This window comes from Neopelma chrysocephalum, unplaced genomic scaffold (assembly GCF_003984885.1).
Source record: "Neopelma chrysocephalum unplaced genomic scaffold, ASM398488v2 Primary Assembly neopelma1_23, whole genome shotgun sequence".
In the NCBI taxonomy this organism is placed as follows: domain Eukaryota; kingdom Metazoa; phylum Chordata; class Aves; order Passeriformes; family Pipridae; genus Neopelma; species Neopelma chrysocephalum.
Window position 1 is genome coordinate 9,216,252 of NW_020897691.1, and position 12,691 is coordinate 9,228,942.

The window sequence follows — 12,691 nt, forward strand, 5'->3', positions numbered from 1 at the left end:
CTGTATGGCACTGAGGAGCTGCGGACCATCACAAAATCTAGCCTCTGAATGGGATGAACTGAAGGTGTGCAGACGATTTTAATCTGGGCGTTTCCTGATACAGCCCCATGACTTTGCAGCCTTGAAAACATATTTTAATAGAAGGGGTTTGTGGGCGCTAAACATGGTGCAGAATAAATCCCTGCCTCTAACTAGCTCTGTTATAGCACCTTGTCTCTTCTAAAGAAGAATCTCCTCATTGGGCCTTTTTCCAATATGGAAGTATTTTGCATTTTTCCCCTTTTGGCCAACTAAAACAAAAAGCTAGGACAAGTCACCTTACAAAGCTCATTCTTACAAGGTTTTTAGGCAACAGTCATTTGGATACATTTCAGATAAGCAGCCAACCTTGTGCATACTTATCCAAATCCAAACCTCTTACAATGCTCTCTCCCTACTATTAATCTTATATCTTATTAGTAGGATTTCTTGTGACTTTTCTGGATGCTGGTGCTGTATTTTGGTTGGGTGACCTGCTCTGGATGACCTAGGGATCAAAAGGTTAATTAACAATTCCAAACATGTAATTCATCTCAAAATTTATCTCCCCTAACTTCACAGAGCTTAATTACACCACTGATAGTAGATCTGGAGTTGTATAAAATGACTCAGAGAACAACGAAAATCACCTCAAGACATGGAGCTCCTCCGGAGCTAAGAATCTGTTCAGTGGAAAAGAGCATTTTTATAGGCCTATTGGAATTTGAGTGATACCAACGCTTTCATCTGTTTTTTAAAGGCATGTGATACACAGGCAACATAAATCAGGGTATTTCCATTGACTCCAACTGTGAGAAAAAAGAAAAGTAAGAAATTGTGGTCTGCCTGGGTGCACAATAATGGACAATACTTAACTGGTACCTAGAGCATGAGACAAGGTTGAAATGCATACATTCGTACAGCCCAGATGGGAGATGGTGAAGTACCATTCTCCCTGCTTTTCGGATGAGAAGCTAAGATGCAGAGTAAGCCCAAGGAACAGAGGCCCCAAATGGTTTATGATTATCAGTGGTATATTCTCCACCCTTCCTTGTTGCACCAGGAGCCTGGATAGCTCAGTTGGGAGAGCATCAGACTTTTAATCTGAGGGTCCAGGGTTCAAGCCCCTGTTCAGGCCGTGGCTTTATCCTTTAGGAGACCCCTGGTGGCCTAGTGGTTAGCATGCAGGACTCTCACTGCTGCAACCCGGGTTCGATTCCTCGGTCTCCCGGGCAGATGGAACCCGTTAGCCCTGTGAGGCCATCCATCTATGAGAAGGTCACTCTAAACAAACCTACGTCCTGAGGACCTCACTGCCATTGTCCAAGCTTGCTTGGCCCCGGCAGATGAACCTTAGGATTAAAGGGTGGGCTCAGTTCAGCGCATGCTGTGTCTCACCTAAAAAATCCATTGCGCAGGCTGGAAAGGTAAAAAGACCTTTCCCCAGATCTTCGTTCGCGAAGACTGGCCATTATTATTGTTGCACCACATTGCCAAGGTGAGCAAGTGGCTCAGTGGGATGGGCAGCTCCTCTCTGACTGGTTTTGCCTGGTCTTCTTGAGGAGAGTAAAGCAGTTGTTCTTTCAGTGTGAAATCATGGCACATGCCTGTGTGAGGGAACAACCTGTAACTTATGCATTCCAGGAGCTGTTCCTATTTAGGAGCACACTTGGCAGGAGATGGTCACAGAGAGTAAGCAGCACTCAAAAAAAAAAATCCCTCCAAAATGCACAGTTTGGGGCTGTTTTCTGTTTAGTGCAATGGCACGACCATTGTCACTCTGTAAATACAACAAAGCACAAATTACTTCAAGTGCCTATGAAGCAAAGGAGCCCACTCTCCCTTTCCCCATGCTCCTGATTTCTATCACTCTTGCTTTAGCAAGTACAGCAGTGAGAGACTGGTACTAACATATCCTAGGTTTGGTATGTTTATCTCCTCTCCTCCTCCAACCTCATACTCCCTCAGGCAACTTGCTTGAATCTTAATTCTTGCACACTGAGATTTGTCTAGCACTCAAGTGACGTCAGGTAGCAAAACCACTGATGCTGAAGAGAGGACAGTGGGTGATTAGGAGCCATGTGGGATCAGCCTGTATAAAAGTTGCTTCCTTCTTTTGCTCTTCAAAATAGAGGTAGGGTGAGAAAGAGGGACATGCTCTAAGAGGCAAATATTTTCAAGAAGTTCTTTCTGTAATGCTCCAAGGTGAATGACTGTAGCGCAACACTGAGGGCTGGATGCTGGGCGTGGTCAGAAAAGGACTGTGAGGATTGGGAGCCACCCTTTGCCCCCATTGTGGCTGCCACCAGCTACAGTTCTGCAGCACACTTATAGGCCGGGAGCCAGGGAAAGTCATAAAGAGTGTAATTCACATTGAGGTGTTGGGTTATTTGGGTTTTTTTTTAATTCAACTGCGAGACATCAAAAAAATTAACATTTTCAAAAAATATGTTGGCATGCACAGTTACGTCCATAATTCACGAGGGCTTTTAAGGCATTCAAGAGGATCCAACAGTGCTGAAGTCATAGGACAAATCCCTAATCACTCTGACTTTATCCTCTTACACTTGGACCCAATCTGCTCAATGTCAAAGCACTCAAGACGTGGTAACAGAAGAGAGAGCCCAAGGTCACTGTGAGGTGCAGCCTGGTGTTTATCACTCTTTCATTGACTTTTGAGAATTGAAACCTCCAAGGGTAATGCAAATCAGCAAAACTTGACAAGTAGTGTCAGATCCCAGAATTTCATTAAAATTTCAGTAAGTTGGCTGCCTCCAGGAACAAAATATTGCCCAGGTACCTGCATGAGAGGAGTCCAGTGGATCAACCCCAGGTACAGCATTTGGGCCCTAGGTGTCCTAAAATGTGCTGGCTTGGGAGGGTTGAGGGACTCTAATCTCCATCATATGGCACTATATGCACATCAGTTCCTCTGAATTATTTTTGGAAGGGAAATACCCATATTTTAAAAAACCAAAACTGTAGTAGATTGAAGTTAATCTAATCAAGTGCATTTATACAATTACTTTCATATGAACAACAATTGCTGAGAGGAATTATAAAGATGGAGAGAAAATGAGTTCTGTGAGATGACATAACACCAGTGCTCAGGAATTTGTAGTCAAGGGGAAAATATGCCAGATGTTCTGTAGTACTTAAAGCTAATGGGATGCCACATTAATCACTCTTTAAGGCATCCTTCCATGCTTACATATTGGAAATTGCTATCTTCCTTTTAAATTGCATGTTTCTGATTTCATCACATTAGATCTCAAGGTCATCACATCAGTATCAGACCTTTGAGTGTATCAATAGCCCATGACCAGACTGAGATTTTTACACTCTATGTATCCAGGGCGTTTCCTTGGAGATTTATTGCTAAGACCTGCCAGAGGCACAGCACATATTGTGCCTCCAAAATTGGCACAGCTCAAAGACCTGCCAGGTATAGGACTTAGCTATTAAGAGTGGTGTGTTTAATTACATCCATTACACACTTCAATTACCTGAAACAGTTATAGCTGGTCCCAGAGAAACACTGAAGTGGTCCAACTAGGAGTTCACAATATCTCCATTAATTGCTCTTTGTACCAAAATAAATAGATCAACTTGCCATACCTGCCCAGAAAAGAGAAATTGGGAATGACAATAGTGATCTAAGTCCTACCCAGTCCAGAATTTGCCCTATAATATACTGCCAAAACTAGAAACAGAAACTGAACCAGAGCCAGCAGACAAAGTGTTTAGCTGACCAGTTTGGAGACACCAAAGCATCAAACATGCTAAGTAACAGCCAGCCCTACTATCCTAAGGTGTTAATCAGGAGTTGTTTGTCCTCAAAAAGACACTCCCATGGATGCAACTCTTTGTCTTGAATTAACTATTCAGCTAAGTTGTCTGAAAGTCCACCAATCAATCTTTAAGGCAATTCCCTGAAAATTGCCAAAACTTTCAGGGAAAATGAAGTGCTAAAATCCAAACACCAAAGGAGGCAAAGACATCCAGAGAATAGAACTCTATGTGGAATGCTATTATGATTGGAAAGGGAGACATATGAGATCTGTCTGGCTGAGAATGATCCAGGAAAGTCCTGAGAACTGCTGAAGAATTTATCTCTGCAGACCAAGCTGTCAAAAAAAAGGCTGTAAATCTAATACTTGCTAAGCTGTATCTGTTGAAGTGATGCCATGGTGTGTGCAGTGATTGAATTTTAGCACATCAGTATTACAGTTGAATTTGTCTTCCACACTGACCAATTATCCTTACAAGTTTTAGAAGCTTAGCAAATTTTCTGAAAGGGGAAGAAGCTGTTCAAAGGAGACTTTAAAGCTCAAAAGCATTTTCTAGGTCTTCCTGTTACCACTTGAAGTGCCAGCTATGCATGGTGACAGCAATTAGATCAGACCCAGCAGAAAAAGAAATTCTGAAGAACTAAATTGAAATCTTCACATAGCTGTATCCAGTGCACAGCGTGCATGAGGCAGAGTAGCCTGTACCAGCTAAACACAGTCAAAAAAGAGAGATAACAGGATGCTCTTGCCAGCTATTTTATGTGAGAGATTTTGAGAGCCCGATTGTTGTCATGAATGAGGGCATAGTATCCCCCAGAATGATTGCACTAGTCATGACACTGACCCACTTGTACGGAGATATCATCTGGCAAGGATACCAGCAACCATCCTCTGCCATTTCCGCTGTTTGCCAGAAATAGTTGTTTGTCAATTGTGGAGAAAAAAAGGAATGAAATGTGTGAAGGGGAGCACAATAAAGTGGCACTAGGAGCCCAGGAGTGCAGGAAGATGTTAAAGCAAAGGAGGAACATCTGGGCAGAGGTCTGGCTCCTGCTGAATTCAGCAATAAAGTGCTTAATTGGCTCTTACAGGGCCAGACTTTCAGCCCTGATGAAGGAGAGTTTTCATGAGTGGGATGAAAAGCACATCTGTGAGGAAGAAGTGGTTCTACTCTGTGAAGCTCTTGGATAGTTTCAGCTGAGGATCTTTTATCTTGCATATGTTTGTAGAAATACACTAACCATAACCGGAGACTTTTGTATTGTTTGAACTGCTCTATCTTAGTATGGAGGTCTACAGAAAGAATAGCTACAGCCATTAAAACTCAACAGGATGGGACATAACTCTTAATGGCACATAAATGTAAACTGTGGGTAACTCCTGCAAGGGGTCTTCTTCTTCTTTCCCTAGACTCAGCTACTTGGGGAGATCCAAGAGCAGTAATTAATGTAAGGCAAGACTCCTCACAAAGGGTGGTGACACAGACAAGAGGATGCCTCAGAGGCTCTTAGCTCAAACAGCAAGTGAAGGTTTGCCTGCACTAAACTGATAGAATAGCAGTAGGGAGATGAAAGGCAGACTTTTAAAGCTGCTGTATAGGACAGGTTGTACTTGAAGCATACATTAAATCCAGCCTTCTGGCAAAATATTAGTAGATGGACTGATGCTGTCAGACTATCACATGTGCTGAAGGCAGGAAACTTTTATGGGTGTGCACCCAGCAGTTACATTTCTTTCCCAAAATAAAGGCTAAGCTGGATGTAGAAACCCAGTGGGAGACGCTGCCTCTCAGATACACAAGGAGCCACCTGCAGTCAGGCAACAAGGGACACCTTGTTTCTGTTCAAAGCAGTTCACCATGCCTGCTCCTGGGTCCTGGGGTACTTGGTTCTACCTCATCCCAGGCAAAAACCTGCCTCATATGTTCTCTGTGCATGACCAGCCCATGCCCCGTAGTTTGCCTTCTGGAGTTTTAGCAGCAGATTCTTTTTGCTTTAGACTTTCAATGGGACTTGTCTTCCCAAGTCACTTCTGCATTCTGATTAGGGCTTCCAAAATCTGTTTTCCCACCCAGGGGCATCAGGGTCATCTGGAGAACTTTCTCTGTGGAGGGTGACACACTGCTGCAGCCAGGTAGCCTAGGACTGTGACATTCATGACAGCCCTCACCCACCACTTCCCTCCTTGGAGCTGTGCACAACAACTGGGGAATCACCTCTTTTCCATGGGGCCTCCAAACATGATGAGACTGGGAGAAGGAATGTTTTAAAGAAAACAGATGGGGTGTCTTGAAGACAATGCCATCTTTAAGATGTTTAAGCAGTTTCTCACAGAAACAGGCAAAGGCCGTTTGTTTGAGATCTTTAAAATAATATTGGAAGAAGTCCTAGAAAACAGGGTGAGGAACATCTATGCTTTGAAGTTGTGAGTTAATTAATTGCTTGGAGAATTTTGAAAATGTCACTCACTTTTTATCATAACAAACTTTCCTTCTGCCTTGGAAATAGACTTTTCTCTTAGTTACATCAGTATAAATCAGAAATTAATCTGTTAAAAGCAAAACATTATACTAGCACAAAAGGTAAATCAGACATTCAACCATCAATAGCTTGCTATGTTTCTCCTGGATTGCTTAGGTCTTGGACTAAGTTTTGCTATCAGTTTAAGAAATGTACCTCCCATGTACAGAAAAAGTAGAGCAGAATTTGGCTAGTTTGATTCTATGAAAGCTAATTTTTCATTGTGCTGACAGTCCAAAGGTCATTAAAGCAGGTCATTAGTTAAACTTCCATGTAATTTAGGTGGCCTTATCTTAGAGTATGTCCTTTCTCAATTGCAAATAAGTCAGGCTCAAGAAATTTCCATTACTTAGAGACTGACAAAAGAACACATTTGAGAAAGCTAGGAATAACTGCAGAAGATGAACTTATACTGGTAATTTAATAGTCAACTATCTGTGATCAACATAAAGATAACACCACATTATACAACGGATATGAAATGAATTAAAACTACAATCTGTGATTATATCTACAGACCTCTTTTGAATGAAGAGCTGAATTAAGTTTGTAAGAATGATTATAAAATACCTAATCTTTCCCGTTTTAAATTCTTACCATGTTATGCGGTTCTTTTCTGCACTCTTCAGGACTGGACTTATATTTCTGCAGTTATAAGGGCAAAAACCTTAGGGAGGTCATTTTGAACTCCATTGACCACTGATTGTACACAATATTTGAAAAACTAGAGGGTGTATAAATCTACCTTTCAGTACCTGAGTCTTTTCAGATGCTGTAAAAATCTTACTGAGTCTATAAAATTCATCCCAGAGGAAGTGGTGTAAAGCCTGATGTAATAAAATGCATCTATCTCAATATATGCATTCGTTAGTGTGTGCAGAAACACCCCTCATCAGTCGCTAGTGAGGACATGTTTACTGGTTGTCTTAAATATCAGCTTGGGCTGGTTAGCAATTTTTACAAGCAAGAACACCGCGTATAAGAGCATGAAGTCAAACAAATGGTGGGTAGCTTCGCTGAACACTTAATTGACTGTTTAACACAGATGAATGAAAAGCTGAGAAGAAACAAACAGCAAGAGAGTGAATTCAGGACAAGAACAATTATGGGATGACTTAGGCTAGGCTGCCTAAGTGCAAGAGCTCTGCAGTTGGAGAGGTGGATGGAACAGGAAGGTGCATGGCCAGGTTATTACTCTGCTGCTGGACTGCTAATAAGAAATTTGTCTTCTTTTCCAGCTTCAGTCCTTCTTTCAGCTTTAGCAGTTTGACTCTATGTTTCAAACTAAGCTTGGGAAATAAAAGGAGGCTGCAGCCCAGTACACAGAGCCAAATCTTTGAATAGCCCAGATGTGCTCTCCATGCTTATGGAATCCAGCCTCACACAGCAGCAGAAATGCCACTGAAATGGGCAGAGGGGCTGTGCTCTGAGATATTGCACCTGTGACCTACAATGCTGATGTGTCAACATGTTTCTTTTATGCAAAATTCTCCTGGAAAGATTTCCGTCCAAACATTATGGCCTCCTGGACATCAGGAGAAACCTCTGCACTGAATGCCAGCAGCCAAGAACTCTGCATTTGGTCTGCTGCCCTTCATGTACTGCAGTATTGGATGTTTCAGCTACTTTATTCCTGCAGCTGGAGTGTTACAAGCACAGTTCATGTCCATGTGGCCTTAAATGTACAGAGTAGTTCATCCTACCTGTGAGTCAAGGATTACTACAGCCATTTCATAGGTGGATAGCAGACACAAACAGATTATGTGAGACACCAAGGACATACCAGAAAAGGCTGTGGCACTACAGGAACAGGGATAGCCTGCTTCAGCATCAAAACCTCCATGCTAAGGGGGAGTTATTAGTATAGTGAGTTTGGCTATGGATCAAGAAAAAAAGAATCAAGCAGAGTGCATGCATCATCAGGCTTGGATAAACCCACTTTATAGCTACAATTTTAAAGAATTGAAAGAAAACAAGGATGATGAGATAAATTACATGCTGAGGACTGAAGAGGAAGGAGCTCTCAGCTTACTTGCCCCCTGGAAAAGCATGTTGTTTTGCTCACATAAAAGCAAGGCAGAGGCAAGGAAAGACTCACACCGCACAGTACCACACCCTTTCATGCTGATAACAGGTCCACAGAAAAAGGTGGCAGTCTTGGGAAGATATTCTTATTTAGAGATAGAACTCATATAACATAGTTCAGGAGGAAAAATGGAAGTTGCTACTTCACTATGGGAGGAGTAAATAATTTTCTCGTAGGTGATGTGGGGCATGTATGGATAGGCAATGTAGCGTATTTTTATACTTTTTTTTCCTAATTCCATCATAACAAGGTGGAATTCTTCTACCTTAAGAAATTCTGGGGATATAGGCCTGGGACTAAGGTGCTTTTGCCAGAGAATATTTGGATTTTTTTGCTGAGCAGAAACAAGGACCACACATGGAGTTTTCTGGGGAACGGCAATCTTCTAAGTACTGGCTGTGCTAGTCTAATTTGATGAGGGACAAGAGAAATCAGGTATTTCTTATCCCAAACACAGACTGGGATGTGCTTAGGGCCTAAGGGACCAGCAATAAAAGCCTTTATAAATGAGATGAATTATGCATTCTGTGGGTTAATTTCTGCTCTGTTGCATTACAGTCTTTTCCAATTAAAATCTCAGTGAAATTGGCCCTGCTTAAATAAAAATTAGGATTCCATGACATTTGAGCCATAAGCAAGGTCATAGCAATAGTTACTCCTTTTTCGGCTTCTCTTCATCTAGAGAGAAATGTTGAGGTGGCAAAAATCCACTGCAGCTGCTCGTGGCCATTGTTCCAAGGCTTTTTGGCACTTTCCTGGATGCAGAGTTGGCCCTTAGAGGCCCTTTGGGATAGTTTTCATGCTGTGCTCTGCTAGCTGATTGCTGTCTTGAGCCAACTTTGTGAACCTTATTCTAAAACAAAGTAGGAATACGCAACGTTTGAGAGACAGAAAGCAAAGGGGCTGGAGTGAGAAATCTCTGATAGCCTTCTTATGGTCTGTGGCTTTCAGCTACTCCCTGGTAAGTCTCAAAATAAAATATTTGGAGGTGGAGAAGAATAGCCTAGCTAGTTTGCCTGGTAAAAAACGATGTGGAGCACAGGCCCATTCTAGACCTTATAGTCATGGAAGAGGATTACCCACAACGTACTTACCCAGCTTTCTTCCAAACAAGGGGAGCAGGACACAGTTTGTCCTTCTTTCTTTCTTCTCCTCCCCATTCCATGTCCCCCCCACCACTACTCAACAAGTCTTCCTAAATATGATGTCTCTTTAAGAAATTACCTGTGGACAAGGCATATCTTCACAAAACCCATATTCATACGTGAAACCTTGTAGTGGCTTTCTGGTCCTGGAAAACCCATTTCCCACTAGTGCAGCTACAAAAGCCTGCTCTGGCAGGGAGCAGTAATCAGGCCTTTGCCCCAGACATGGATACTGAGCTAACACACCTTCCTAGGTACCTTTCCACTTCTTTGAAGGCCCTAACTCCATGGAGGACCTTTAAGACAACTTGCCAATGGAAGCAGCTGGTCCTAAATGCTATTCCCCCATTTCTCTTGCAAGAGCCTGCAGTGGCTGCATCTCTTTTTTTCTAGCAGCTTAGTTCTTTCTAAGATAAAGTTTTCTTTTGTAGCTACCCTCCACGCATTTGTCAAGGACACATTTGTTGTAAAACTTTAAAAGGTAAGGGGCTCTTTTCTTCAATGTTTTGGTTTTTAAATTTTTTGTTAATGTAATAACTTCCACTAAAGGCATATTTTTAAATTCTCTGAATGTCCCAGTGACATTGCAAATGATTGCTTTTTAGGCCGCAGCTGCTTTCCAAATTGGCCAGAGTAAGAATTTGACAGGAAAAAACCCCTGTGAATAACTTTTTAAAAGCAGGTATTATTAGAAAAAAGAAAAACTAAAAGCGAAAAAGAAACCAGCAGTTGGGAAATACAGTGAGTAGTATCTAGTGCGCTTTGCCTGTAAAACAGAAAATGACCAGTGTTTTAGAATTACACTTACATAGCAATCCATTTGACGAGCAATGTGGCATACTGGTTAACATCTTTGCTTTTAGAACTACCTGGAAGAGCTCATTCTGACAAAGGTTCCAGGTGAAGAAATACCTTTTCAGAAATTGCTCCTTGGAGGCTTTGTGGGTCTGAGCAAAGAGAAGCAAAGGACATTGCCAAAAGTTTAGGGTTCTGACTTTTCCTACAAGAGACTCATCGGGGGAAATGTTGCTCTTTCTGACTGCAGTGGTGCAGACCACATGCAAGATGCATCTCAAATGCCAAATACCAATCTTCAGAAATGTAAGACAAACTTTTTTTCTTTTATGTAGTGTGGTTTGCAAAGTCTCTGTTTTTCCTTGTCAGCCTTGGCTATTGTAATAATGCCTGGAGGATACACCAACCCCAACATGGAAAAAACCATACACATGTTTCTCTCATTCTCTCTCTCTTCTTTCTTATCTAACATAATCTCTTCTGCTGTTCCCCAATGAAAGCAATAGGAAGTTTTTCTTGTATACTTCCCCTGTGGTCACTTACAGGTGGGCATAAATTAAGTGATTATTGCTGCTATCCTAGTCTCTCGAGGGAAGGATTAAGCCAGATTTGAAACCCGAGAAAGGTCAAGAAAAGAAAAATGTGGCACCTGTACATTAACTGAAAGTGCATGCTGACCTTCCATATGACACGTCAAACACCAGCCACTCTGTACAGAAACATATTCTTGTTCCCAAGCACCATTCAGTGAAGGTTCAGGGTGGATTTATTTTATTCCAGTTACTTTTCACTTCATTGTGCAATGCAGTATTTACTCCCATAGCCTCACAGTCAGTTGTTTTCCAATTCTGTAATTCAAGGTAAGTCAATAAATGGTTGTTGGAGAGGAAAATCATCACAATCAAATAAGTGCTGTCTTTCAACATACATGTACATACAGGCAATGGTTTTCAAGAGGAAGAGTGTGAACAATAAAAGCAGACTAAACCCTAAAATTAATCAAAATTTGAGCAGTAGGATTCAGCTTTCCAGTTAAAGTCCTCCTCTACACAGGGATTTAGCAAAGTTCCTGCCTTTGAACCATCTCAGATTCCTGCAGAGACCATGTGAGCACTGGAGCCTGTCATGACCCTTCTGGCCTCTGCCAAAATAATAAACCTAGTTTTATTGCCTCTGCATCTTGGTGTAACTAAAAAGTCAGACCCACTGAAGCCTCATCAGACTACACAGGCAGTCATGCATGCTGCAAACCATCCCTCTCCCCCTCTATTCTCCCCATCTTCCTGGACATGGGAAGACGTTAATGAAACATTTTAAGTAGTTAAACCATGGTGTTTCAACACAGCAAATCATGGCAAATTCTGTTCCCAGTGTAGTGACTGCTGTGTGACAAGCTACTTAATATCCCCAGGCCCTAATTCACACTGCTTGCCGTCTTCTACAGAGACTCCTTTTGAGGCTGGTGAAAAATACCCAGATCACTACCTCAGCAGTACTTTATGCCCATTTTGTACTGTTATAAATGGCACTTAGAGATGCTGAATAAAAGATATTTATCACTTGCTATATGGACACAAAGATGCTTTGATCTTGTTCAGGTTTAATTCCTTACATGCAAGATGGCATGGTATCTACAGTTCTACAATGACTCAATTTCCTCACATGTTCAAAGAAAAAAAAGGAAAAAAAAGAAAAAAAACCCAAAGAAATCTTAATCAAGGCCTGGCTGTATGTTTCATCAAGACATTTTGCAGGGTGGATCTCAACCCTTTTCTAGACTTCCTCTTACCTTCCAAAACTATGTCTTTTGCACTCTACCAAATTAGTGCACAATTAGCTGGATAAACAACACCAACCTTCTTAATTTCTACCTTTCAAAGAGTTACTTTCAGATAGAGGAGAACATGGGAATTTGCCTTAAACACAACCTATGATTTTAAACTGAAAAGGAATGCAAAAGAATCATCTTGTCATCGAACTGATCAAACAGATTATTTTCTTGTGCGTGCGTATGTGTGTTTTAAAGCAGGTAACTGTTTTTAAGGAGAGAGGACGGATATATATTGGGTTCACTGATGGGGCTATCACCTGCTATTTTATAACTGGTCTCAAATGATCATTGTAAGAGATTTTTTGGCACCTCGTGCCAAAACTCTTTTCTCCTGACAGTAAACAGGTTTCACTTCCGTGTTCAGGAGATCTGGAGTCAGATCTAACCTTGACATCATTCAAATGCCTCTAGAATACTTTATGGGTCATTTTTATATATATATTTTTATAACATGATTTCCATATACACCAGCCCATAAAACTAAATCCATAAAAACATACTTTCAA

At 41.5% G+C, this 12,691-nt stretch overlaps 1 non-coding gene across 1 annotated transcript; it reads left to right on the plus strand.

Moving 5' to 3' along the window:
• The first annotated feature begins 1,083 nt into the window (after positions 1–1,083).
• Positions 1,084–1,156, plus strand: TRNAK-UUU. Its single transcript has one exon. It is a non-coding gene; the product is annotated as a tRNA-Lys (tRNA).
• Positions 1,157–12,691: the final 11,535 nt, after the last annotated feature.